Genomic DNA, 16,227 nt, shown 5'->3' on the forward strand with positions numbered 1-16,227 from the left:
CCACGAACCCACGTCGAGGATTCCTCGCGAGAGTTCGTGGTATGGGTGGCGATGCCACCGCGTACATGGATCAAGTTCCCGTGGTTCTTCGCCGGAGAGATGCCACCGAGAGGGCCGCTCGAGCTGTGGCTGTAGCATGCCGAGTGCAGCACCCCGGCGACGGGAGCGGAGGTTGAGGTTGTTTCCCCAGGCAAGATCTTCATGACCCGTGGATGAGGCGAGGTCGCCCGCGCCTGCCGCGTGGAAGGGGCTCTCGCCATCCATTTTGAGTATGACGGCGCCTCCACGCTGTTCTTCAAGGTCTTCGACCAGGAGGGCCGCCGCCTGGAGTGCTGCCCCGGAGGGGGCCGCCAGGACGATGCAGCGGCAGGCGCTGAGCCCGCCCTTGGTCCTGCCGACAGCTCCTCCAGCAGCAGCGGCGGCTCCTGGGAGTCCAGCGACTCTCTTGAGCTCGACGAGACTCCAGAGACGAGCGACGACAGCTACGTGCCCCTGAGCTCCCGCCGTGCTCGAAGCACCGCGACGGCATCTGCTCGCCGCTGCTGATGATCTGGATGGGGTTGGCGTCCGCACCCAGGGGCCCACTGTTGATGATGGCGTCGGCAGCAACGCCTGTAGATATGACTCCTAGAAGCCTTCTTATTTTGTTCCCTGCGAGGAATCGAGATGAAACCCGTGGGGGTGTGTAAAGAATCTGTAGCACTTTTGCGTCAATATTATTCTCATTATGAAATTCGTGGTTGCGTGTCTTGCTTTGGCTTTGCCCCTCCCCCCTTTTCTTCCTTGCGGTAGCTTAGCGCTCTACGCTGACAGGTCCTAGTCCCCAGGCAGGCTTCAGCCGTCGCTGGTATGACAGGTCGCGATGCCGTGGTCAAGGCCAGGGGGTGAGTGGCCCGAGGTCCGGTGAGAGCTCCTGAGGCGCGATGCTCAAGAGGTCCCCTTTAGCGTGCAAGCAACTCCCTGAAGGCAGAAAAGGAAGGCGGCATCACCGGAGCAAGGCTGCAAGAGCTAGGAATCCTGTGTCGCAGTGCTGGGCTGACTCGAATGCATGACTTATCTTAGTGATCCTGGGTCGATTCCTTGTGCCGCGCTCGGTTTGCGCGTCTGCGGCGGTGGTACTACTAGGTCAGCCTCACGCCAGCTTCCTCCCCTTTCATGCTCCTCTAACTGCTCTGCATTCTCGGGTCCCGACCCTCGAGCAGAGCTCAGCCGCTGCTAGTATGCCAGGTCGCGATGCCGTGGTCAAGGCCAGGGGTGAGGGCTGGAGAGTCAATAAGAGCTCCTGAGACGCGATGCTCAAGAACCCCCCCTTTAACGCGCAAGCGAATTGCATGAGAAAAGGAAGGAGTTGACGGGGCCACCCGTAGTTAGGCTCCAGAGATTCCTGCGGGTTAGTTGGAGAGGGAAATATAGCTCGTAATCGCGTTGGCTGTCCTGCCGCTGATCGTCTCGCAAGAAGATGAAGGCACTGAGGATCTAGTGAGGTGACATGCACGGGGCGGGCCGCGAGCAGAGCTCAATCTCTCAGGTTTATCAGCGTTGCAGGGACGGACCCGAGCACAAGCGTCGTGCCAGCACATGGAGTCCTCATCACAGGATGAGCAGAAGGTCGGCCAGCAGCGCGGGATGCCGCAAAGTGTAATTAGGCAGGTATAAAATCATCTCAGGAGGGGCAAGCAATGCTAGTTCAGATAGATGCAAGAACGATACATGCCACAGGGACGGACCCATGCGGCCTGGGGATGATGCAGCCCGAGGGGCGCCCCCAATGGAGTAAGCTAAAGATGTAAAAGGATACATGTCGTAGGGACAGGCCCATGTGACCTAGGAATGATGCAGCCCGAGGGGCGCTCCCAGCTGAATAAACTGGAAAATATCACCTGGCACCGTTGCTAAAGAGGTGTTGGAGCAGTTGAAGACGCATGCTGAAGAAGCCGTTCCTCACGAGCCACCGGGATCCTGAGCCTCGGGAGGCTCTGGGAGGCCGAGAGGCTCATGAAGGACTGTCGCCATCTCTGCCAGGACCACCTGGTGCCTGGCTTCCTGGGCCGCCAGGATGCTCCGCGGGTGGCACTGGAAGGTGACAGCTGCATTCGGCAAGCCGAAAGGCATGCGAACGTAGTTGTGAGATGGACCCTCACACCAGCCGACGCGTGATGGCCAGAAGCGCTCCTGAAATGCAGCCCTGTTGAGCCCTGGAATGTCGACGCAGACGCACAGCTCGTCGTCCGCGCTAGGACAATGAGCTGCGCCAGGTGGTGGGCGGTGGTCGCTGCGCATGGCTCTTGCCTCTTGAAGCTCCTTGGTGGTCTTGGTGATGGACTCCTGAGCACCAGGCACCTCGTGCCCTGCGCCCTGGCGAAGGAAGCGTGCGGCGAAGCATGCCTCCATGTAGTGCCCGAGCACCTCCCTTGTGACATTGGCTAGGTCTGAGGCTCTGCAGAAGAGAGCCCCCGTGCCCAGCCTGAGGAGGGCGCCAAGCGCGCCTTCCTATGCGAGGGAGGGAGGCGCCCCGTCTGCGGGCGCAGGTCCTGAGGAGGTGCCGCTAGAGTCGCTGTTCTCCTGAGGCCCCTGGTGGAGCAGCTGTTTTTCTTCTTGGGGATGGCCTCAGGAGGGTAGATGGTGCCTTCATTGTTTGGGTCTTCGACCGCCGCAGCCTGGTAGGCGCGCTCGAGAGATCACACCGCGTCCTTCTCTTCGCAGGCAACCGTGATGACGCCGCAACTCCCTGGCATCTTGAGGATGTTGTAACCATGATGAGTCACTGCCATGAACTTGGCCAGGGCCGGATACCCAAGGATGGCGTTGTAGGGAAGGCGAATGTGGGCAACGTCGAAGTCGATGAGCTCAGTGTGGTAGTTGTCGCGCTTGCCGAAGGTAACAGGGAGGCGGATCTGCCCTATCGGGGTGGTTGAGCCGTCGGTCACTCCTGAGAAGGGCTTGGTCGGCTGCAGCTGATCGTATGGCACTTGGAGGTGGTCGAATGTGTCGATGGAGAGAATGTTGAGTCCTGCTCTTGGTGACAAGGACGTTACTGATGATGGGCGAGCAGAGCAACGGGAGGGCGCCGGCAGTTGCTGTGCACTTGAGCTGGTCGGACGAGCTGAAGGTAATGGTGCACTTGGACCACCTGAGTGGGTGCGTGGCCTCGAGCCTAGGGAGGGCCGCGTTCACCTCATGAGCGAACTACTTGAAGATGTGCTAGGAGGCTGGGGCCTGAGCACCACCCAAGATGCAAGTGATGGCGCGGCTCCTGGAAGCCCCCAGCCCCCTCATCTTGAATATGATCGTCGTTTCTTCGTGGCGGTGGTGGCAGCGGAGGGAGGCCAGCCTTGCCCTGAGGTCGGCCTTACGAGGCTGGTCCCTCCAGGCGCCCTCGCGAGGCTGGTACTGCCAGCGATCCTCACGAGGCTAGTCGTGCCACTCCTGGCGAGGGCCTCGATTGTCCCAGCGTCCTCCGCTTCGTCCTCCTCCTCGGCCGTAGCCTCGGTCGTTGCACTCGGGGCGTCGGCCAAAGCACCCATCGCGGATGGCCCTGAGCTCCTAAGAGTCATTGGTGGTGTGGCTGTGTACGTTGTCGAAGGCGCAGAACGGACGGCAGCCCTTCAAAGACTCCGGGTGGTCGCAGCCGCGCTTCATCTCTGGCTCAGCCGCGAGCACGGCCGCTCCCTTGCGCTTCACATCCTTGGTCTTGGCCTTCTTGTCTTCTGGGTCGGTAGCAGGGAGCTCGAGGTGGGAGAGGCGCCCCTCCTCAGCTCTTGCGCACTTGGTAGCCATGTTGAACATCTCCAGAGCCGTGCATAAGTCTTCATGGATGGCGAGCTCCTCCTTCATCTTGATGTCACGGACGTCGTCGGAGAACACGGAGATGATGGCCTCGTCCGTCACCTCGGGGATCTTGAGGCGAACCCTGTTGAAGCACTGCATGTACTTCTGCAGGGTCTCTCCCGGCTGCTGCTTGATGCGCCGTAGGTCACCTGCGGCCGGCGGGCAGTCGCGAGTTCCCTGGAAGTTGACGACGAAATGCTCGCGCATCTCGCCCCAGGAGGAGATCGATCCCGCGGGCAAGTTCAGAAGCCACGAGCGCACGCCATCTTTGAGGGCCATGGGGAACCAGTTCGCCATGACTTTCTCATCGCTGTTGGCCGCCTCGATGCTCAGCTCATAGAGCTGCAGGAACTCAGCAGGTCGGGCTTGAACTTCCAGGGCTAGACGACGCTACGCAGCTCACGAGTGAAGGCGCGACAACCTGCTGTGGTCACTAGAGCCCGTCACGGGGGCGGAGCCTAGTCTTGGTATCCGCGCGCTGCCACCGCGGGTGGTGCACGGTCTTGACGCGGTGGTGCGGGGAGTGCAAGAGCATCTTCTTGCGGCCGAGGGACCTCCTGGCAGCTTCCTTCTTCATGTGCGGGCGCCCTGCGTGGTGGGTCGCGCCGTGGGGCCGCGCGTCTTGGCGCGATGGCGACGTCTTGACGTGCAGGTGGTGGAGGCGCTCCCTGGGCCACATCGCCCACAGCTGGAGGTGGTCGAGAGAGCGAGAGGGTTGGTGCAGGAGAGCCCCCAGCGGTGCTGACAAGCTCGGCGATGCGGTCCAAGCCAGTCTCATATAGGTCGTGGACGGGGCGGTAGCGCAGGAGCTCACGCGCCATGAGAAGTGCGGCCTGCGCGTCCGTGGGCCCGCAGCGAGCGTGGGATGACAAATCGGCCAGAGTCAGTGACGGGGTGGCGGTGCATCCGTCCCGCCGCACGGAGGGGTGCAGCGATGAGGCCTGCTGCTCATTCCCCGCTGGGCCGGTGGCAGCGTTGGCAGCAGGTGATGGAGAGCGACGGGGAGGCCCGCCGACGGGCGTCGTTTGGGCGACGCGAGCGTTGAGAGCGGCCCGGCGCTCCGCACGGGCTCGACGAGCATCTGCCATGGAAGTGGTGGAACGGTGGAGCCTGGATCGACGGAGGGAAAGCTTCGGCGCACCCCTACCTGGCGCGCCAAATGTCGGATTCTGGGGTCCGCTGACCCTTGAGAGGTTCGAACTCTGGGGTGCGCACGAAGGACTCTCTCTCCCCAGCCTGCCTACCAAACGATTTCACGGCCTAGCTCGACGAACCCAAAGAACATGGGACACAAAGGTTTATACTGGTTCGGGCCACCGTGTGGTGTAATACCCTACTCCAGTGTGGTGGTGATGGATTGCCTCGTGGATTGAGGATGACCTAGTACAATGGGTGAACCGCCTCAGGAGGAGAGGTGTTCTTGAGCTCTATGAGCTGGTGAGATGGTCTTGGTGGAATGGATCCGGTCCAAGATGAGTTGCCTCCTATGGTGGTGGCTAGTCCTATTTATAGAGGCCCCAGCCCTCTTCCCAAATGTAGGCGGGAAGGGGTCCCACAACGGCCAATTTTGAAGGGAGACAACTAGTACAAGTTATCCTGACAAAAGTAGTCTTTGCCTGCAAAAGGCTCTGGTGGTGACGCTGCCGTGGGCTCCGCGATGACCTACGTCCTGCCGTCCTGCTGGTCTTGGTCTTATTGCACCAATATGGAAACCTTTGCCTAATGCCTCGGGAGTCCTCGACTGCGCCTGCCCCTTTAGCACCAAAGAGGAAACGGGTACACTGCGCCCGCTGGCGCCCGCCTGGCCTTGGTCGTCACGGCTCACATCATGTGAACCTCGCGAGGAGCTCCTTGCATAGATATCTCCGCTCCTCGGGAGCCAGCCTAGCGAGGTCGCCCTAGGGAGGTCTTGGCGTCGTCCGCCTCGCGAGGCTTGGCCCCTCACGAGGGTCTTGAGTTGTTGTTGTCGAAGCTGGGCCGTACTAGGCCATTGGTGGAGCCACGCCATGGGCCGCAGGCAGGCAAGTCTGGGTACCCCCGTTCCCAGGACGCCGACACTTTTGTCAACCACAGTTGAAACTTTACCATGTTCCTTTATCCTAACAGGAAAAGGTGATTTCTCAATATAAGTAGAAGGGACAACTGGATCAACATTATAAAGTATAGTTTCTTCTTTAACTGGTACCGGTTCTTTAATTTCTTCTTTAATAGGTGGGTGGTGTTTAAACCACTTCTCTTTAGGGAGTTCAACATGAGTAGAAAATGATTCACAAAAGGACGCTACTATCTCAGAGTCAAGTGTATATTTAGTGCTAAACTTTTGAAAAGCATCGGTATCCATAAAAGATTTAACACAATCATACTTAAGTTTAATATATGATTCTTTACCTTCTCGAGTCCCAATCTTCAGAGTTGCGTTTAATTCTTTCCAAAAGATCCCACCAGAATTCAATAGTCTTCTTCATAAAAGAACCAGCACAAGAAGTATCAAGCATGGTTTGACCATTACGAGAAAGCCGAGGATAAAAATTCTGGATAATAATTTCTCTTGAGAGCTCATGATTGGGGCATGAATATAACATTGACTTAAGCCTCCCCCAAGCTAGAGCGATACTTTCTCCTTCACGAGTCCAAAAATTATATATATAATTCCGATCACGATGAACTAGACGCATAGGATAATTTTTTTGGTGGAACTCCAATTTCAAACGATTCCAATTCCATGATCCAATATCATCGCATAGCATATACCATGCCAATGCGTTTCCCTTCAAAGATAAAGGGAAAACCTTTTTCATCACTTCATCTCCGGGTAAACCTGCAAGCTTAAACAATCCACAAATGTGTTCTACATATATCAAGTGCATATCAGGATATTCGGTTCAATCTCCTGGATAAGGATTAGCTAGCAGTTGTTCTTCATACCCGAAGGAATTTCATATTTAATATTTTCAGTAGGTGCAGTAGGTTGAGGGGTAGCTAATTGTGGTTCTGGACGAGGTGAAGATACCCCGAACAAACCCCTCAAAGGATTGTTTTCCATATTAACAAGTGACAATAAATTTCAGCACACTATATAAATGTTTCCTTACCAAAGGCGCCTCACTCCCCGGCAACGGTGCTAGAAAATAGCCTTGATGACCCACAAGTATAGGGGATCAATTGTAGCTCTTTTCGATAAGTAAGAGTGTCGAACTCAACGAGGAGCAGAAGGAAATGACAAGTAGTTTTCAGTAAGGTAATGTCTGCTAGTGCTGAAATTGTAAGTAGCGGAGTAGTTTGATAGCAAGATAATTTGTAGCGAGCAAGTAACGAAAGTAGTAACAAAAGTGCAGCAAGGTAGCCCAATCCTTTTGAGGCAAAGGACAGGCCAAAACGGTCTCTTATGATAAGCAAAACGTTCTTGAGGGTACACGGGAATTTCATCTAGTCACTTTCATCATGTTGGTTCAATTTGTGTTCGCTACTTTGATAATTTGATATGTGGGTGGACCGGTTCTTAGGTGTTGTTCTTACTTGAACAAACCTCCTACTTATGATTAACCCTCCCACCAGCATCCGCAACTACGAGAAAAGTATTAAGAATAAATTCTAACCATAGCATTAAACTTTTGGATCCAATCGGTCACATACGGAATAGCGCATAAACTGGGGTTTAAGCTTCTGTCACCCTCGCAACCCATCATCTAATTGCTACTCCACAATGCATTCCCTTAGGCCCAAATATGGTGACGTGTCATGTAGTCGACGTTCACATGACATCACTAAGGGAATAACAACATACATACTATCAAAATATCGAACACATATCAAATTCACATGATTACTTGCAACATGATTTCTCCCGTGACCTCAAGAACAAAAGTAACTACTCACAAATAATAATCATGCTCATGATCATAGGAGTATTAAATAGCATAATGGATTTGAACATATAATCTTCCACCGAATAAACCATATAGTAATCAACTACAAGATGTAATCAACACTACTAGTCACCCTCAAGCACCAATCTATAGTTCAGGTAACAAGATTGAACACAAGGGATGAACTAGGGTTTGAGATAAGATGGTTTTGTTGAAGATGTTGATGGAGATTGCCCTCCCCAAGATGGGAGAGTGGTTGGTGATGATGATTTCCCCCTCCGGGAGGGAAGTTCCCCCAGCGGAATCGCTCCACCGGAGGGCAAAAGTCCTCCTGCCCAAGTTCCGCCTAGAGACAACGGCGCTCCGTCCCGAAAGTCCTCTACTTATTTTTTCTAGGTCAAAATGACCTATATACAAGAAGATGGGCACCGGAGGTGGGCCTGGGTGAGCACAACCCACCAGGGCGCGCCTGGGCTCCCTAGCGTGCCCAGGTGGGTTGTGCCCACCTGGTGGGCCCCCTCTGGTAGTTATTTGCTCCAATAATTCTTAAATATTCCATCAAAAATCTCCGTGAAGTTTCAGCTTGTTTGGAGTTGTGCAGAATAGGTAGCCTGACGTAGTTTTTCCAGCTCCAGATTTCCAGCTGTCAGAATTCTCCCTCTTGGTGTGTACCTTGCAAATTATGAGAGAAAAGGCATTAGAATTACTCCAAAAGGCATTATTTTGGATAAAAACATCATAAATAACAGTAATAAAACATGATGCAAAATGGACGTATCACGCGCGCATGCGTTTAATGCAAGGGATGGCCCAACGAAACCACGGCCCAACAGTCGAACAGCGATACCGCACAATGCGGCTCCAATTGTCAGGTCCAACGGATGACATAGTCCAGCGCGGCCCCACTCGTGAGAGTTAACGGTCAAGCCATTGACCCGACGGCAACGTCCGTTGTGACCAGTTCTGAGGGTTTCTGGCAAGGGAGTGGGGAAAACTGAGCAGAAGTTAAGGGCGCGGGGATGAATGAGTAGAGCTAAGGAACCAGGGGCACAGATGTAAAAAACTCTTTGAATAATGTAGCCCCCAAGTGCCGGGTCGTAAACCTGCAGCGACTCGGGACTATTCCTTCAATTGTAGAATAAATCATATCCATCGATAATATAATAGCCATTGCGCTAAAGCGACTTTGAAGACCTTAATCATAATACTGGTTATTGATAACCATAATAAAATCCAGCCATGTTGGCTATTTGAAGATGTGAATAATATAATCCAATGATTTATGAGCGCATGATTCCAATGGCACAATCCAAATATATACTGGCGACTTATAATCCCAAGCCAGTCCGGTTTAATAAACACCGGATAATTTATCATCATACTGGTGACTTATAGTCGAAAGCCAGGCCGGGTTAATAAACACCGGTGATTTATAATCATGCTTTACTCAACCTGTTTCTGCATACAACAAGTTTAAAGTGTCCTGGCGGTTTACCGCCGGACGGGTCATAATGCCCAACATATAACCCGAGTTTATAACCAAGGTTGCACTTAAAAATAATCAAATATGAAATGTATCATACCTGTGACATTGGATCACATCGTTGGTTTACCAACTTTTTGTAGTAAGAGTGATAACCCCAATTTTGAGTACTGATAACTCCTCCCATGTCTTGCCGGTTTATGATAAAACTATACCGGGTTGTAATAAACACCGAATTATCCATATATAATACTAGCGACTTGTAGTCGAAACCAGACCGGGTTAATAAGCGCCGGATTATAACTGAGCATGTACTGACAACTTGTAGTTGAAAGTCAAACCGGGTGAACGAATGCCGGTTTATCAAAACAGTAGAAATCTTCATCCAAGGAGAAAAACTTAGCAAATGAAACCCTTGTAGTCGAGGCTTTTCACGGGCTGCCAGGCCCCAAATTCGAGGCTTTTCATGGGCTGCCAAGCCACTGAGTTAAACCATTTCACAAAGCCTTTTAAGATGGTCCTCAATCCTTAACCAATCATCGTTTTAACTTGACAAGTTCAGGGTCTTTATTTTAGAGTAACTTGTCAAAGTTCGAAGGGTCATACCAGGTTTACCTGGGCAGAGTAACTTACTTAAATAGGCAGGTTAACCTGGGGTTTTAGGTGTATACACCAGGCTTCCAAGCCATGGCTTGATAGCCTATTACAAGTGTAGATTCTTTGTTCATTTCGACAGCAAAGAATCCCCAAGTAACATTTTGAGCTGTGCTCAGTGGGTGCCCATGTTTGAGTTGTTGTTTTATAACACTCTCTTTGGCCCCGGGTTGATTTGGCTTTGAGCCGATCAAGAGGTGTGACTATGGTTCGGATACGACCAAGCCCCCAAGTGATGTTGTGGCATTGCGCCGATCAAGAGGTGTAGCTATGGTTCGGATACGACCAAGCCCCCAAGTGATGTTGTGGCATTGCGCCGATCAAGAGGTGTAGCTATGGTTCTGATACGACCAAGCCCCCAAGTGATGTTATATAACGCGTTGATAAGCTGAATCAAGGGGTAAACCGGACTCCGCTTTATAAACAGAAGCCTCCACGTGATCAATAATATGATAAGCCAATAAGGCAGGATACCCATGTTTGAACCGCGCATCATGGCAGCAAGTCCTCTTCGGCAACCTTTAACTTTTTGCAAGAGATCAATTCTTCTTGAACCGGGATTTTGAACCGGATATTGAGAGCTTCAAAGCTTTGTGGGAGACATCTTTCCCTTGAACCGGATTTTAAACCGGAATCTTCATTTTCAGCCGGAGATTTTTTGAAGGCCTTTAAACTCGAACTTGCGAGAAGTTAATTCCTTTTTGAATCGGACATTTTTAAACCGGATTTGAGAGCTTCAGAGCTTTGTGGGAGAACAGATTTCCCTTGAACCGGATTGTAAACCGGATATTTGAGAGCTTTAGTGAGACTGACTTCCCTTGAGCCGGATTGTAAACCGGAATCCTTTCTGATGACCCGGAACTTCTTTATTGAACCGGGATTTTGTAACTGTCATATAGTTTCTAAGCCGGAAATTTCCTGACGGCCTTTAAATTTTTCATGAATATAACAGTAGCCTCCGAGACCGGGTTATCCTTCCCTCCATCGTCCTGGGGTTCTTAAATTTGCCGAAACTGGCAAGATTTGCTGAGTCATGTCATCATAGCCCCCGAGTCTCAAAGGTGACTCGAGGAGTTGGCTTGAGACTCTCCATATTTGACCGTGATATAAACCGGCATAACTTGTATATCAAGTGTGTTGATAACACGATGTGCATCCACAGAAGGTTGAGGTGACTGCGGCGGGTTATAAATGATCCCGTATGAGCCGTGTCAGCAACTCGGCCAATGGTTCCTTCCAACTGGCTATTGAAGTTAACCAAACTGTAGTGGCGGCGACTTGTGCGCCTGCTCATTGAGCCATCCAGTGTAGACGGTGGTTGATGATAATTTGCCTCCAATTTGAAAGAAAACCGGGCTACCCAAGCAGTGACTGGCTTTATACTTCAATAAACAGCTCATGCAGACAGGTGCGGCCCGGCGTGTTGATGTAGACCAGGCCGCGAGAGACGAACGGAAAATACGACCGCAGCATCAGAGGCGCCACAGACATATGAGTCGGCCGCGGCGTTGTAAACCGCTTCGGACAAGCGAGTCAAACACAGGCGTGGTCCCGGCAAGCTGATGTAAACCGGGCCGTAAGGGTGGCGTCTTGCACGCGTCCATTCACCGTGTCATGTGGCACGGACGAACACCGGGCAGGACGTTGCCAGCGCATGCCCCGTACCCATGGTATAAACATAATTGTCCTACGTACAAAAAATACAGCATGGCGGAGTAGTTGTTTGTCGAAAGAAACCAACATGTACTTAACAAAATATATAGGATAAATATCACCTGATTTATTTAGGCGTAGGGATCGAAGCAAGAAGCAAAATTCCTCATGCAGTTTTAATGGGCCTCCACATCCACCCACGCATCCACCAAGCGTCCAAGCTGTTTTGTTCCTAGACTTTTGAGACAGCAGCGGTATGGCACATCTGTTGGTCCAGCGACCACATGCATCTTCGTATGACGTGTAAGGTTCAGCCTCTGCGCACACCAGCTTCTTATGTATCTTCTTTGGCATCTGCATGCGTTTTGGTTCCCATGCTTGTGGCATTCGCCCTCCTTGTGCGAGCTCCTTATCTTAATCTTTATTATTTCTTGGCTCAGAGAACGTGAGGCACTTTCTGGTTTGTTGTGGTGATTCAACAGGATTCCACCCTGGCTGGTTATCACCCGTCCCTTTTTGTATTTCTTTGGAGCCGGAGTTGATTTGGCCAGGGCGGCAAAGATTCGGCTTAACTCCGAACCGCCTGAGACGGCAGGTCGACAGCGCTGACCTGAAACGGAGTCCCGGTCAGCAATGGCGATTCAATAAGGCCATGGAGATAGCGGCTCGTCGGCGAGGTCGAACTTGAGCGATTCAAGATAGCAGCTTTAACAGCGCGAGGCAAAGACGGCCGGCGGCTCGGGGCGAGGCGCAGCAGAAACAGGGGTGCGCCCGCAAGGTCGACAAGGTGTCTGCCCTTTGCTGCAACAATTGTAGATGGTGGTGACTCGCCAGCAGCAGCAGAGGCGGGCAGCCGGCATGACGCAGCTCGGCGGGGCCAGCGCAAGGCGATTCAGAGACGGGGCTAAACCCGACAGAGCGTGGCACAGGACCCGGGGCGGGAGGTAGTCAGTGCAAGCGCTCAAAGGGAACGACCATGGCCAGTCTTGCGAGCGGAGGTGCAGGTGGTTGATGTTGTGACCCGGCGGGTGGAACCGCATGGGACAATGCTGGTCAGGGTTGCGAGCGTCGAAGTAGAAGCGATTTGGCTTGACAGGGGAAACTTCAGGCGGCGGCGTCTTCCAGGCGAGGCCGGAGAATCGGAGAGGCGGCAACTCAGCGACTTCAGGCTGAGAAGGAGGCGGCGTTCGGGATGAGGCCCGACGGCTCTCAACTGAAAACGAGGCCAATTTGATGCCGCAGGGGCGAAGTGAAACCAGCAACTCTGGGTCAAACCTCCTGCGGTTTCGCGTCGGCGAATCCGGGTCGTGGCCGTATCCGCATCTGGGTCGTTGTATCTACAATTTTTTTCTCTGGGGGGTCGCAACAGCCCCGAACACAGGAAAACAATAGCAGCAACCTTCGGATAGCAGATGGACGCATCGAGCCCAGTTGGAAATCATCTCTGGATTCTTTAAAAGCCAGGTACTTCGGAGTACAGTATTTGAAAACCGGAAACAGACGTGAGCAACCACTTGGAAAGCTTTATACGAGGTCAATTGTTAGCACTGTAGTACTACTTGCAACGACGTAACCGATCATCTCAGGTCCCTTCCCGGCAATTAGTAGCAACAGTGATCTATCAAATCTCCTAGTCAATTACTGCATCGCTGTCGCCTCAAGACTTTAACCAGCAAAAAGTACATGGCAGCGTAATTGAACAGGTCGGCTACTTTCCGACTTGCGGTGCACAGCAACAGATATTGATCGTCTTCGGATCCGGCGAGTCGCCGAGCCACGCGCGGGGCGGCGCACACAAAACCCTAAAATCTTTCTTTTCTGTTTAATCTCGTATCTGTCAGCTCCAAAGCTAATCATGTTCCTGATCAAAAAACACCAACTTGCCGGATCTTCCTCATCCAACGAAATTGCGAGCTCGTCGATCCCTAGATGAGATCCCTTCAAGAACTCAACACCACCGTGCGCAGGCCCCACGGTGGGCGCCAACTGTTGTGGAATTGTCACGGCAGATGTCCTAGTGTAAGGACTTAGTCGTGAGGCCAACGCATCTATGTGGTAGCTTGAGAGGGGTTGAGCGGAATCGAGAGACGCAACACAAGACAGGGATTTAGACAGCTTCGGGCCCCGGGAAACATCATCCGGTAACAACCCTACATGCTGTTTGAGGCTAGGTCTCATTATCATCACGAGGGAGTCGCCGTAAACCGGCTCTTTGTGTCTAGCCCTAGAGATTGTTTCTTCTTGCCTCTCTCCCTCTTGGGGAGCCCTGCCCCTCCTTATATATGTTGAAGGGGCGGGTTACATGTGGAGTCCTATTAGGATTAGGACTAGTCTATCTCTAATACAAACCGGATACAAGTCCAGGTCTTAACTCCTTGTAAAATAAATATTCCTCACGCCTTTCCTCTTAAACCGGCCCACCATAACATGAGCCGGCCTTCTAGGCCTTGGGCCTTGTCACCGTCTGTCCCGCCCACCGGGTTACCAGTGAATCATAATGTTCAGTCAGGTTGCTTGTAAAACGTCTGGTCTGTGCGGGTCGCCGGTGAATCGCCAAGTGTCAGCGGGTCTCCAATAAACCGCCAAATCCGGCTGGGTTATACTTCCGGCCGGTTCACGCCACGGGGTATATCCCCAACAGGAACCATGCAGACATGACCGAGATACCTCTCCGGCCAATAACCAATAGCGGGATCTGGATACCCATATTGGCTCCCACATGTTCCACGATGATCTCATCAGATGAACCATGATGTCGGGGATTCAATCAATCCCGTATACAATTCCCTTTGTCCATCGGTATGTTACTTGCCCGAGATTCGATCGTCGGTATCCCTATACCTTGTTCAATCTCGTTACCAGCAAGTCTCTTTACTCGTTCCGTAACGCATGATCCCGTGGCTAACTCCTTAGTCACATCAAGCTCATTATGATGATGCATTACCGAGTGGGCCCAGAGATACCTCTCCATCATACGGAGTGACAAATCTCAGTCTCGATTTGTGCCAACCCAACAGACACTTTCGGAGATACCTGTAGTGCACCTTTATAGCCACCCAGTTACGTTGTGACGTTTGATACACCCAAAGCATTCCTACGGTATCCGGGAGTTGCACAACCTCATGGTCTAAGGAAATGATACTTGACATTAGAAAAGCTCTAGCAAACGAACTACACGATCTTGTGCTATGCTTAGGATTGGGCCTTGTCCATCACATCATTCTCCTAATGATGCGATCCCGTTATCAATGACATCCAATGTCCATGGTCAGGAAACCACAACCATCTATTGATCAACGAGCTAGTCAACTAGAGGCTCACTAGGGACATGTTGTGGTCTATGTATTCACACATGTATTACGGTTTCCGCATGAACAATAGACAATTATCATGAACAAGGAAATATAATAATAACCATTTTATTATTGCCTCTAGGGCATATTTCCAACAGTCTCCCACTTGCACTAGAGTCAATAATCTAGTTACATTGTGATGAATCGAACACCCAGAGAGTTCTGGTGCTGATCATGTTTTGCTCGTGGAAGAGGTTTAGTCAATGGATCCGCGACATTCAGATCCGTATGTACTTTACAACTGCACCAGATGACTGCTCCACCATTCAAAATATACATGTATCCGGCTTGTGACTTGAAGTCATCCGGATCTGTATCGAAGCTAGCATCGATGTAACCCTTTACGACGAGCTCTTCGGCACCTCCATAAACGAGAAACATATCCTTAGTCCTTCTTAGGTACTTCAGGATATTCTTGACCACTGATACGTCTCCAACGTATCTATAATTTATGAAGTATTCATGCTGTTTTATTTTCATTCTTGGATGTTTTACAATCATTTTATAGCAACTTTACATCATTTTTGGGACTAACCTATTGACCCAGTGCCAGTTGTTGTTTTTTTGCTTGTTTTTTACATCGCAGGAAATCAATATCAAACGGATTCCAAACATCGTGAAACTTTTTGTGGATTTTTTATGGACCAGAATACTCCCGATGGACCAGAGCAGCACTTGGGGGGTGCCCCGAGGGGGGCACAACCCACCAGGACGCGCCTGGGGGCCCAGGCGCGCCCAAGTGGGTTGGGCCCACCTCGGTGGCCTCCCGTACCCCCTCTTTGCACTATAAATTTCCAAATATTCCGAAACCCTTCGGGGTTAACCTAGATCAGAAGTTTCGTCGCCACAAGGCTCTGTAGCCACCGAAAACCAGTCTAGACCCTTTTCGGCACCCTGCCGGAAGGGGGGGAATCATCTCCGGTGGCCATCTTCATGATCTCGGCGGCCACCACGATGAGGAGGGAGTAGTCCACCCTATGGGCTGAGGGTTTGTACCAGTAGCTATGTGTTTAATCTCTCTCTCGTGATCTATATCATGGGCTTTGTTAATATAGATGGATCATATGATGTTTCTCCCCTCTATACTCTTGTTTTGATGAATTGAATCTTTACCCTTTGAAGTTTTGTCTTGTCGGATTGAATATTCAGATATGAGAACACATGATGTATGTCTTGCGGTATGAATACTTGAGGTGACAATGGGGTATCATATTGATTCACTTGATGTATGTTATGGCACTCAACTTGCGGATTCCCGCGGTGACATTGGGGTAATCTATGCATAGGGGTTGAAGCACGTTTTTATTATCTTTTCTCCGATAGAAACTTTGGGGTCTCTTTGTAGTTCTTTGTGTAGATTGAGTATTATGAATATGAATTTGCTTTGGTG

This window comes from Triticum aestivum, chromosome 7D (assembly GCF_018294505.1).
Source record: "Triticum aestivum cultivar Chinese Spring chromosome 7D, IWGSC CS RefSeq v2.1, whole genome shotgun sequence".
Lineage (NCBI taxonomy): Eukaryota > Viridiplantae > Streptophyta > Magnoliopsida > Poales > Poaceae > Triticum > Triticum aestivum.